This window comes from Chelonoidis abingdonii, chromosome 19, assembly GCF_003597395.2.
Source record: "Chelonoidis abingdonii isolate Lonesome George chromosome 19, CheloAbing_2.0, whole genome shotgun sequence".
Taxonomy (NCBI): domain Eukaryota; kingdom Metazoa; phylum Chordata; order Testudines; family Testudinidae; genus Chelonoidis; species Chelonoidis abingdonii.
In genome coordinates this window covers 9,334,274-9,347,516 of record NC_133787.1, presented here as the reverse complement: position 1 = coordinate 9,347,516, position 13,243 = coordinate 9,334,274, and positions in this window count along the sequence as shown.

The following is a 13,243-nucleotide window of genomic DNA, read 5'->3' as shown; positions in this document are numbered from 1 at the left end:
CTGTGACAATTCCTGAGTGTCCATATCAAAGACGGCTCAGGTTGGGAATCACATATCCTCTCGCCATGAAGACTGAAGCAAAGAATTCATTTGATTTCTCCACAAATGATTATATCCTCTTAAGTGCTCCTTTTGTATTCGTCGATCAGGTCGCCCTCTGGATTATTAGCTAGGCTTCCTGCTTCTGATGTACTTAAAAAACATTTTGTTATTACCTTTTGAATTTTTGGCTAGCTGTTCTTCAAACTCCTTTGGCATTTCTTTTTACATTTTACACTATTGGCAGTCTTTATGCTCCTTTCTATTTAGCTCACTAGGATTTTGACTTCCACTTTTTATAAGATTCTTTATCTCCACTGCTTATTTCATGGTTGTAAGCATGCTGGCTCTTTTTAAATTCTTTACTGTGTTTTTAATTTGGGGTATATATTTTTAAGTTGGGCCTCCTATATGGTGTCTTTGAAGCTAGTCACCATGCAGCTTGCAGGGATTTCAATAAGCACTGTACTTTATTTCGTTAACTACTTCCTCATTTTTACTATAATTCCCCTTTCTGAATTTAAATGCCAGTTTGGCTGTTGAGGATGTCTCCCCACCACAGAATGTAATGTTTATTATAATGGTCACCATTTCCAATGCGGTCTGTTATAGTTACCTCTGGACCAGATCATGCCTCTCTCAGACAAATGGCTGCCTCTCCCTCTGGGGTTGCGATTGTACCAGTTGTCCAAGAAGCAGTCATTTAAAGATATCGAGAATGCTGTCTCTGCATTTGTCCTGAAGTACTTACCAGTCCATATGGGATAATTGAAATCCTCCACTATTACGAGTTCTTATTGGTAGCCTCTATAATCTCCTTTGCATTATCGTCCTGCAACTGTTCTGGGAGGTGGTCAGTAATGATCTACTGTTATATTCTTTTAGAGCAGTGAATACTATCCATAGAGAATTCTATCGAAATGTATTCATTAACATTTTTACTTCATTTGATTCTATTTTCTTCTCATATAGTCCACTCCTAATAATGTATATAATCAGGAGGGAGTATATCTCTTTGCTTAATAAATGTGTACAGTGTGACGACCAGGACCAGTAGTACAGGAGTTGTTATTGGCCTTCTAAGGCTCCCCAGCTAAGGGAGACCCAAGGTCTGGACACCAAGTAATCGTGGGACAACTAATGAAAAACAGGATCAGAGTGAGGTCATAGGCTAAACAAGGAACCTATGGACACCGAGCAGAGAACCGGACACGCCCACTGCTCGTCAAAGGCCAAGAACGTGGCCCGCCCAGAGGACTCTCGGTATCGTGAACGGACAGAGAGCAGAAATAGGCCCGCACAGAGCGAAGAAATCCCACAGCAACCTCCTCTCCTGTGTGTAGAGGCTAGTTGCCAGGCTAAGAGGATGGTTGAGCAAGGAGATCCCGTGACTTTGTGGGGCCACGGATGGGAGTGCGTCGACAAAAAGGAGGGAAAAGTGTAAACCAGAAACGCAAGAAGAACATTCAGGAGTGCCGGCAGACAGAGTCCTGGGGAGGGAATATACGTCACTGGATGAGTTAGGTTTTCTGTTCCTGAGTGGACCACGCCTCTCCATCCTCTGATGCATTTTACATTTTATTCCTATCCTATTTTGTCTTCCCTGAATGTGCTTAAAACGCAGCTTCTCAATCCATTCAAAGGCTCTTCCCCTTACCCATGACAAACCTTAATTTACCGTACAGCCTTTGGTGAGGTATCTTGTCAATGCTTCTGGAAGTCTAAATACACTTAATGTCCACTAGATCCCCTTGTCTACAGTTTGTTGACCCCTGTCCAAGAACTCTAATAGATTAGTAAGGACATGTATTTCCCTTTACAGAAAACCATGTTGATTTTCTGGCCAGCAAAGTTATGGTTCTGCTATGTGTCTGCCACACTTTTATCTTACTATGGGTTTCACTAATTCTACCTGCGTACTGAAGTTAGACTTCCCGTCTACTAATTGCCAGGCATCACCTCTAAGAGCCCTTTTTATATAGTGGTGTTCACAATGTTCTGGCTTACTCCTTTCCCAGTCAATGGGCAAGAAGCTTGATTTAACAGGGACAGGTTCAAACCAAAAAAGTTAATAGTTTCTGCAATTCAAATTTGAGTGTCCTCTTTTCAGATACTCTGAGGGTCGTACATGCTCTTGCGACGCACTCCTAGATGGAGCTAGACTTGTTACACGTAAAGGGCCGGCTTAAGCTTAATCAGCAATTAACCTTGCAAAACGCTTCTCTATAGTGACTACTTCATCTGTGACAATTCCTCGGAGAGTGTGTCAATTTTAAAATCACCGAAAGGACGGCTCACGGTTCCGAGGACATCCTTCCCTATTCTCAGCCATTGAAGACTGAATGCAAAGAATTACATTTGATTTTCCACTCCAGAATGAGTCTTTGATCATCCTCTATAAGTGCACGTACTGAGGACCTGAATTTATGATATTCGTTCGAGTTCCGTGGCCAGTTGCCGGGACCCTACTGTGTAATATATTAGAAGTCCACCAGTGCTTCCTGCTTGCTGATGTACTAAAAAACATTTTGTTATTACCCTTTTGAATTTTGGCTAGCTGTTCTTGCAAACTCCTTTTTGGGCATTTCTTATTACATTTTTACACTTAATTTGGCAGATTGCTTTATGCCTTCCTCTTTCACCTTAGCTTCACGAAACTAGCGGAATTTAACGCGACGCTGGTGTCCACTTCTTATACGAGAGGTCTAATTTATTCTCCTCACTGGGCTTCTTTTACATGGTTGTAAGCCATGCTGGCTCTTTTTAATTCCTTTAACTGTGGTTGTTTCACATTTGGGGTATAATATTTAAGTTGGGCCTCCTATTATGGTGTCTTTGAACGGAGTAGACCCATGCAGACAAATTGCAGGGAGTATTCAACTATAGTCACTGATAACGCGTGTAGATTCTGTCTTAACTACAACGCATTCCATACATTTCTAAAGATAGACTTTCGCAACCACTATTCGGTGAGTAATTTATTGTAAGTAATGTGCCGGAACATAAGTGAGGTCTGTTGGTTCCGCTGTCTGAGTGGACGAGAAGCACGCAGAAGGTAGTCATCGTTCCCGCCGGATACGGAATGTTAAGATTATAATACTATGGTCACTGCAAATCTGCTTAACGTACGGTCCTGTTGAAGTTTAACTGCAGTTTTTCGAGTTCTTTGGACCAGACCTGCGCTCTGCGCGTTGATATACTCTATAAAGAGCAGTGATGGTCGAGCCAGGAAACCCTAAATCGAGAACTGCTCTGAGCCCTAAGCAACCCCAGACTTGTGGCTGAACACGGGAGCTTTTGCAGGTAGTGGGAGCCTAGTCTTTTGTACCTATGCCAAGGAGAAAGGTCTTTATGTATCATAGCGGGGGAGAAATGCTGGGTGCGTGCTTGGGGCGCGTCTGTTTTGGTTTCTGTTTTAATGTTGTGCGTTTTGGTTGAATTCTGGAGTGAAGGTTAGGCGTCTTTTTTTTTTTTCCTTGGCCAAGACAATTTAAGGTGGGAGGCTTTGAACAGCGCTAGAGGCAGCAGTGGCAGTGCCCAGGACAGGGAAGAGACAATGAAGCTGATCGGATGTGGCGCTGTGGGGATGTAATTCTGCTGGAGCACACCCCTGAACGGCTTCATTTGTATGAGGTGGCCACTGAGGCTGATAGAAATCCAACGGTTTGGATGCAAGGTGGGAATATGGTTGACGGTGTGAGGGGATTTGAGCGTAATGGTGGGGAGAAGGAGAGAGGAGGTGAAGGGAAAGTGAAGCATGCAGTTGTATGTGCAAGCCAGACTGGACGAATCGTGAGGGGAGGCTGTGGTGAGGAAAGTGGCAGCAGTCAATATGGGGATAATTTGAAATCGCACACTATTATCGGGAGTTCATTTTGATATATTTGTGGTAGCTGCGACTCTTAATCTCTCCTTTGCGATGTTTCAGACGGGTCACAATCAATAGTCTCTGGTGAGGATGGTCAGGTAATAGATTCCCGCTGGACGTTATAGGCACGCGCTGGGATTCAGTATTAGAGGCATGGAGACCTTGACTATCCAGAACGTAGCTTAACTATGGAACACTGTGGTATTCATTTAACACTTTTAGTCTTCATTTGATTATGACCATTTTCTTATATATGAGGTTGGAGGCTAAATGTGTTAAGGTGAGATATAGAATCAAGGGAATTATGCTATCTGCGTAAAGGGAGAATAGGTGTACAGGTGGTGACAGACCCACAGACACAGTGAGGTACAGGAGGTTCTGAGTCCTTGAGTTCGGCACGGTCTAAAGGACCGGTGCCCCAGACCGAAGGGAGCGAGCCCACAGTCTGGCGAGCACCAAGTAAGTACGTGCCGGACCAACAAGAAATGACAAAAAAACAAGATCGAGGAGCTGGAGGTTCAATGATGGCTAAAACTAAGCGGAACCCACGCAGAATGGGGGACAGGGACGCGAACAGTAGAACCCGGGTCAGCAAGGTTCGCCACTGCTCCGTCATTTGTCCAAAGGCTTAGGCAGCCTAAGGGTGAAACCAGGGGGCGCAACGCGCGCTCGATGGAAGACTCGGGCCTGTGGTGCGGATGCGTGACAACGGACAGAGGACAGAAATAGGCCCCACAGTCGCAGAAATCCCATCAGCAACCTCCTCTCCTGGTGTGTAGATGGCTAGTTTGGCCAGGGCTAAGAGGAGGTTGAGAAGGAGATCCCGTGACTTTGTGGGGCCACGGATGGGGATGCGTAAGCAAAAAGGAGGGAAAAGTGTAACCAGAAACGCAAGAAGACATCAGGAGACCGGAATACAGGAGTCTGGTGGAGGGCAAATATACTGGTCACTGGATGAGTAGTTTTCTGTTGAGTGACCAGAGCAGGGGCTGCACTAGAGTAATCAGGAACCTGCTAGAACCAATTAAGGCAGACAGGCTGATTAGATCACCTGCAGCCAATCAAGGCAGGCTAATAAGGGCACCTGGATTTAAAAAGGAGCTCACTTCAGTCAGGTGAGGAGGAGCTAGAAGAGAGGAAGTGTGTGTGAGGAGTTGGGAGTAAGAGGCACAAGGAGCTGAGAGTGAGAGGCTGTGCTGCTGGAGGACTAACGAGTACAAGTATTATCAGACACCAGGAGGATGATCCTGTGGTGAGGATAAAGAAGGTGTTTGGAGGAGTCCATGGGTAAGTAGCCCAGGGAGTTGTAGCTGTCATGGAGCTGTTACCAGAGGCACTATAGACAGCTGCAATCCACAGGGCTGTGGGCTGGAACCTGGAGTAGAGGGCGGGCCTGGGTTCCCTGCAAACCTCCCAACTCCTGATCAGACACAGGAGGAGTTGAGCCAGACTGTGGGGAAGATCACTGAGGTGAGCAAATCTGCCAATAAGTGCAGTACCCACCAAGGTACAGGAGGAACTTTGCCACAACAGATAGTGTATCCTTCTGGTTAGCAAAAAGAAGCACCACATTTAGTGTAAAGGCTATATTTTGTGAAAATCATCATGTATTAACAGTTACCAACCACTGAGAATCAGCCTTTCTTTGGGAAAATAATTGCAAATTATAAATGCATAACTCTCTAAAAATCGATGATTTAAATCCAGGTTCCCTGCTTGCTGATTTGAATCAGTGGTTTAAATCAGCGATATAAATCTATCCATTCTATCAGGTTCTATTCCCAGTTCTGCCGCTGAACCGCTTTGTGTCCCTGTTCCCTAACTGTAAGGGATAAGGACTGTTTCTCACTATGTGTATGTATAGCACATAGGGGCCCAGATCTTGGCAGGAGTCTCTAGGCATTATTATAACATAAATAATAATAATTTGTGTTTTGTCTTTCTATTTACATCCTCTCCTCTGTTGTCTTTCTCTTTCTCACTGTGTTACTTTCCTTCTCCCACCATCCTCTCATTTCCTTGCCTTTCTGTTTCTCCTCCTCTCCTGTCTTCCTCATCTGTTTGATTCTCCAGCCCATACCTCCTTACCCTCTCTTCATTTTGTTTCACACTCAGTCTCTCTCTTCTCCTCTCCACCTCATCCCTTCTCCCCTTTCCTGCCACTTTGTCTATCAAATGCCTTCTCAGGAAGCCTCTGCTGGATTTTTAATGTCTTTTGTACTTTGAACCCGCCATCCCTGTTTTTTTTTAAATCTCAGAGTAAGGCAGAAATGTATGAAATCAAAGCTAGGGTTTGAGCCACAAAAAGGCATCTGAACACAGCAAATTGTTTTTGGCTTCCTTTTTAAAATGTTTGTAATGTGGAACCCACTTGTAGGGGATTTCCTTATATGAAAGTGGAGTGAAAATCCAGTGAAATATAGTGAAGCAATTTTCACTCTTATAGTGAAGCTACTCTCTGCTTATAATGAACTTCACTCCATTAGAATCAAGTTCTGTTGAACTAAGCCTCTGGGAATTTAGCAATTGGTGCCTACCAGACGGGAGTTAAATGCAGCATTCCAAGGAGATCATGACTCTCTCCTCTACTCTGCAGGAAAGATTCAACTACTGGGATGAACAGGAAGGTGGTTTCACCTTGCTGTCAGTCTTCCTACAGTTGCTGCTTGCTAGCTTGGTTTTCCAGTGTCCTCTCCCCTGACAGTTGCCACTGCTCTCTGTAGGAAGAAAATACAAGTCTGCATACTTCTGTTGTGGCTAAGGGCATTTTGTATGAGGAAGGTGAAAAGATATTGGCCAAGATATTGGCAGGTTCGTTTCTCAGGCAAGTCCTTTTTTATTATGGCAAAGGTCTGCTTAAAAAGAAATTCAGCCCTGTGCAGAGGGCAGCATAAGGGTTATGCAGCATTGCCAGCTCTTTTAACTTTATCTTGAGTTGTGCAAAATTTGATGTGTTTTTTTTTTAAAGCCCCAGCTTCTGGAATCAGGAGATTATATGAGAATCTCAGCTTTCATTTAGGAAAAAATAATGTAAAAAGCCTGAAAATGTAAAGTACACACATACCTTAAAGGCTCAGAAATGAGAAGGTACCTAAAAAGAACCCAAAATTTATTTACTTTTTTTTACAGTCTCATGATTTGTAAACCAATCTCAAGATTATTTTGAGGCCAGATTTTTGAGTAACTGGGATTGGCAGTACCACCTGCAAATGGGATTCAAGTGGCAATAATACCCACAATTTATATAACACTTTTCAATAGTAGAACTCAAATCACTTTACAAAGGAGGAAAGTATCATTATCCCCATTTTAAAAATAGGGAAACGGAGACACTAAGAGGTGAAGTGACTTGTCCCAGGTTACCCACAGGCAAACCAGGAATAGAATCAAGGTCTTGAATCCCAGGCCACTGCTCTACCCACTAAGACACGGTGCTTTTCTTTTTCCTTATGGTGGCTCTCTGCACAGCAGTGAATTTAATGGATTTTTATTTGAAAACACAACAAATTTATAAGAGTTCTATCCTATAATTCAAAAATAGCCAGACTATTTATTTTAAATACTGTACCATTCTGCTATAAACAGTAAGTAGTTCAATTGTCTTTCCAGGGTAAGTCTTTATATTCTAGCTTTCATCCCAGACTGACTTTTACAGCCCAGTTATAGCCACTTAAACACAGAGGTCAGCAGCAAAAACACTGACAGACTTTTAACTAGAGAACTGAACTGGGCTCTTATAACAACTGCTTCTTTTCAAACATACACTAATTTTCCTTAAAAAAACAAAACAAAAAAAACCACTATTTGAATTGAGTGAACTATATGGGAGTAAGAGGAAGTCACAGGATCTGGATTTTGCCCTGCTATTTTATTAGCAGGAAGTAACACTGGAACATGATTACTGTTATTTCATGAAACGTGTTCTACTAAATTCCTTCTTTGTACTGCAAGATTAGTCAATATGGGAAAACACAGGGGTTTACCTATTCCTGGAAATAACATATACAGACATGCCCACTTCTTTCAAAATTTTGGTGATAAACTCTGGAAAAAAGAAAACAAATCTTTAAAAATTATACAAGTGATTTGGTAACCACTGAAACAGCAAAATGCACCATAAGTGACAGCTTCTAGTGCCCACCAGGATATGTGAACGCAGTACTCACTAGTACATTTAGGGCCCATAATGTGCATGAGTGGCAGCTGGCAGTGTGTACCAATCAGAGTGTATGACTATGGTAGCTGGAAATCTTTTTTTTACCATGAAGTAGTCTAGGAGATATTTTAAATTGTTTTTTATTTGACAATCAGAGTCCTTAATTTGGTTTTGTTCTGAAAGGGGTTACCTTAATTTAAAAATATAACAGAGTTACTATCATGACCAAATTGCTGATTCTTGGCAAAAGATCTATGTCTTTTTCATTACTGGAAGAGAGAACACAGGGCAAGGAACCACAAGAACAAATGGGAAGAACCCGTGTTGGAAGTAATTCAGAGAGGATGTCAGGTGTGTCTGTTTAGTTACTTCTTGTCTACAGCAGGGAATTTTTACAAAAAAACCCCATTGTAAATACACAGGTGTAGATAGGATTTAATGTAGGATGTCTCTCTGGCATTAGTGATACAGTGCTGAAAAAGGCTGCTGGAGTCAGAAAGCTGTCTATACTGAGTTCCTGCCTTTGCAAATGCTACTGTCACAATCAAGTGCAGTGTAGCAACAGCTTGAGAGAGAAAGTGTAAATGTAATAGCAACAGGAGCTAAATTGGCTACGTACTCTCTTTCAGCAATAAAAAGACATGGACCTTTTGTTTAATCAACTTGTGCCTGTACATGCTAACCCCCCAATAAACATACTGCAGGGTCATGAACCGGAATTTTGTAGCTACCTAAGAGCATCTCTACACAACAATTACATCTGTGTCAGGGGACCCCTCAACCCAGTTACAACACAGTTCAAAAAATTGTAAAGAGAGGCGACTTTAACTGTTTCATAAAAGACTAAAATCTTGAATATATCATTGGACATACTATCAGTTTCCCCACTGGGCATGTCAGAGACCACCTTAACCTTTTGAATAGACATAAGTCACACGTCAAGCTGCTGCACATAGGCACCAGGCATATTGCCAGCTGCCACCCCCGCTCCCCATTCACTCCCCTCTCCCTCCCCCACACACTCTAAACATACTACCAGATGCTATGATCAACATCCCCCATGGATAACAGTTACGTGAATTACTTACTCATAAGGATTTATGTGCATTTGGTGCTGCTACGTTGCACCCACATGCTTGAACAGACATTAGGCCCACTACTAGCTCCTGTGCTCAGGTGTCCTGATGAGGAGTTAACTAGGATATGTCCAAGTTTTACATCCTTATAGAACACGGTTAAGGTTCCATCTGTACTATAAACTGGAAATGCTTTGTAACCTTATCATTTGATTTGATGGCAGCTATAGTCTTTGATGGTAACTGGTGAGTCCCAGAAGCTAGCTGTATGAAGCTTGGAGTGCAGGCATCCAATTTGTTTAAACCTTTTTCCCTACTCAGCATGTGAAACATTCCTAGCTGTGAAAAAGTGGAATGCATTTCTATTAAGCACGTTTTTTCACCCTGAACAGCCCTGCTTGCAGGTAGAGAAAGAAACACTTCTTTTGTATACATTAACATCACTGAAACAATAGCACCCTCAGTAAAAAATTAAGCTATTTTTCCAGATTTGGAAATTAGTAGTAGCAGTCTCATTTTATCCATTGCCAGTCATGCCTCATATTTTCCTGGTTGAATGTTGGTAATTTTAGAAACAAACACGCCTAATGTTTCTAATTAACAAAAAACATACAATGCCTTTGACATCGTAAGTTGTTAAGATGTTAAAATACTGGAATTGTGTTTTTTATCAGGGTTCCTTATCTAGCTATTTGTGGAACTCCCCTTAACTGTTTGCAGTATGAGCAGTGCTTTCTCAGAGAGTAGTGCCCAAACTTGAAAAACACCTTTTTTGAGCCTTGCATAAAGTCAACCCTGGATAATCAATATTTGAGTTTGAATGACCTAAGTATTAAGGCAGCAGGCGGTGCTATGTTTGCAGATAGTGAGCTGGGCTGTCCCACCATGCTGTGCGGAGTGTGTGTATAGATTCTGGGCGGGCCTATTTATAGTCAAGTATCAGAGGGGTAGCCGTATTAGTCTGGATCTGTAAAAAGCGACAGTCTGGTGGCGCCTTACAGACTAACAGACGTATTGGAGCATAGGCGTTTGTGGGTGAATACCCACTTTGTCAGTTTGCTATATGTTGTGTGTGTATGCATAGATACTATGCTGGGCTGACCAGATGCCATGCTGGGTGTATATGTATTTGTGTATATTGTGCTAGGCTGAATTGTGTGTGTGTAGGTTTTGCATTAGGTTGTTTACATATAATCCATATTCTGTGTGCAGATGCTTTGCTGGCTACATGTAGATACTGCATCAGGATGGGCTCTATGCGTTTGTGTGTCTGTATTCTGCAGGACTCTGTATGTTTGTAGATACACTGCAGGACTGCCTTTGTGTGCGTGTACAGAAGGTCTACAGGGCTGGTCTGGGTTGTGTCTATGTGTGTGTATCTTATGTTCTGTGCAGAGATGATTGGCTTGGCTGAGCTGGGGTGTATGTGGATGGCCTGCAAAACTGGGCTGTGGTGTGTGTATCTTATGTTCTGTGTATAGATTTAGTCCTGCGGGCATTGGCGCAAAAAAATTAAAAATTCTGCACCAAAATAATAAAAATTCTGCACACAATATTTTAAAATTTTGCAAAATTCTGCAAATTGTATTTGTCAAATAAATGTGAAGGTTCCAGCATGGCTGTGGGGAGCACAGGCCACTGGCTGCACAGAGGTGGGAGATCACTGTGCTGCTCTCCCTGGGGAAACAGACTCAGCAGTGAGGCAGCACCCAACTCTGACACAGCACAAGGACTGGGCCTGCCCCAGAAACACCCAAAGGCCCTGCCCTTCTGTGCCAGGTGCACTAGGTGCGGGTAGGAAGGCTCAGCCCCGCAGGATCCAAGTGTGAAGGTGCTTAGTGGGGGAAAATACAGGTGTGGGTTGAGATGGTTCTGTGTCAGGCAATCTGGGTGCAGGTGGCTCAGTGTTGGATCAGGGTACAGCAGGATCTGGATACACAGGGGCATGTCGGGGGTTCTGGCTGCAACGATAATGGTACTCTGTGGGGAGGGGTCCAGATGAAGGTGGTTTGGGCTCACCAGGAGGGCTCTGGGGGGGATGGAGCTCAGTAAGGAGGCCTAGGTATGGGGGGGCTCAGTGAGGGGACCAGATATGGGGGAGCGGAGCTCAAAGGACTGAGGATTCAGGTGTGGGTGGCTCGTCAGGGTAGTCCAGGTACAGTGGGAGTGAGGCTCATCGAGGGAGGGTTCTGAGTGTGTGGGGGAGTGAGGATCAGTGGGAGGGTCTGGGTATGAGGGAGTCTGGACATATGGGGGTTGGCAGATGGGGGAGCAACTCCCTGTACAGAGATCTTTCCCCCTGCAGCTGAGGAGCAATGGTTGCAGGAAGTGTGTCCGGGGGTGAGAGGGGAGTTTGCAGAGCTTCCTGCAGCTGGGGAAGAAATGTGAGGTGTGCCTGACCCTGCCCCAGATGCCATGCAAAGGAAGAGGAAGTCCCGTGCTCCCCAGCCCAGCTGGGACTAGCAAATGAGCCCAGTACAGGGTAAGAGCCACCCTCCATGTCTTCCCCAGGCCCACCGCACTACCCCCCAGTGATTTACCTCTCTGCCCACTGCCCTGGGCACCCGAAACATACCGCTGGGGAGGACTGCATGACTGCTCTTGTGGCTTCCCTTTGCTTCCCCATCAGAGAGTCATTTTTCTGCAGAGAAGCAAAGAAATCTGCAGAGTATATAAATTTTTCACATGCACAGCGGCACAGAATTCCCCCAGGAGTAATAGATGCAGGGTGGGATGCGTGTATTGATAAGACTGATTTGTGGTTGCACTCAATTTCCTGGTGCTGTTAACCAAATTAAAGCAGGACTGCCCAGAGGATTCAGGGGGCCTGGGGTCCTCGGCGGTGGGGGGGCCCCAAATCAGTGGTAATTTGGTGGCGGGAGGTCCTTCTGCTCCAGGACCCGCCACCGAAGTGCCCTGAAGACCCGCGGCGGGGGCCCCCCGCCGCTGAAGACCCGGAGCGGAAGAAGCTCCAGGGGCCCAGGCGCCTTGAGAGTTTTCCGGGGCTCACAGAGTGAGTGAAGGACCCTGCTCTGGGAGCCCCAAAAAACTCTCATGGGGGCCCCTGTGGGGCCTGGGGCAAATTGCCCCACTTGCCCCCCCAGGTGGCCCTGAATTAAAGTGGGTACAGATTTGCCCTTCATTCACAAGAAGTAGTAGTTTGGCTGGGCAGGAGGCTGGGACCAAGCTCTCCCTTGGGCTCTGAGTCCCTGCCCTCTGGGGCGTGTATGTGTGCTTGAGGGCTGGGCTGTATGGGATGCTGCTGTGGGAAGTGTTGTGGACAAGGTGAGCTCTCCCAGCTCTGTCCAGACCCTGCTCCGAGGGGCAGCTATTCCAGAGAGCCGGGCTCTCCTTAGGCTGTATGGGACCCTGCAAAGAGGAGCACTGTCGAAGAGCTTAGCTCTCCCTGGACTGTGTCTGGGGGATGGGGGCTAGGCCAGAGAGCTCTCCCCAGGCTGCATGGTACCATGCTCAGGGGAATGATGCTAAGATCCAGGCTCTCCCTGGGTCGTATGGGACCTTGCCCTGGGGATGCTGTCAAAGAGCCAAGCTCTCCCCTGGCCTATCCTGGACCCTGCCCAGAAATGGGGCACAGGGTGGCTATGCCGGGCTCTCCGTGGGCTGTATGGGACCCTTCCTGGAGAAACGATGCCAGAGAGCTGGGTTCTCCCAGGGCTGTATGGGACCCTGCCTGGGGGTGGGGGCAATGACAGGGATCGGGGCTCTCTCTGGGGCTGTATGGGACCCTCCCCGGCAGTGGGGGCAATGGCAGGGATCGGGGCTCTCTCTGGGGGTGTATGGAGCCCTACCTGGGGGCAGTGCCAGAGATCAGGGCTGTATGGGGCCCTGCCCAGCGGTGGGGGCAATGACAGGGATCAGGGCTCTCTCTGGGGCTGTACGGGGCCCCGCCCGGCGGTGGGGCAATGGCAGGGATCGGGGCTCTCTCTGGGGCTGTACGGGGCCCCGCCCGGCCGTGGGGGCAATGGCAGGGATCGGGGCTCTCTCTGGGGCTGTACGGGGCCCTGCCTGGGGACAGTGTCGCTGACCGAGCTCTCCCCAGGCTGCCTATGGCCCTGCTGGATGGGGGCAGCTGGCGCTGCACGG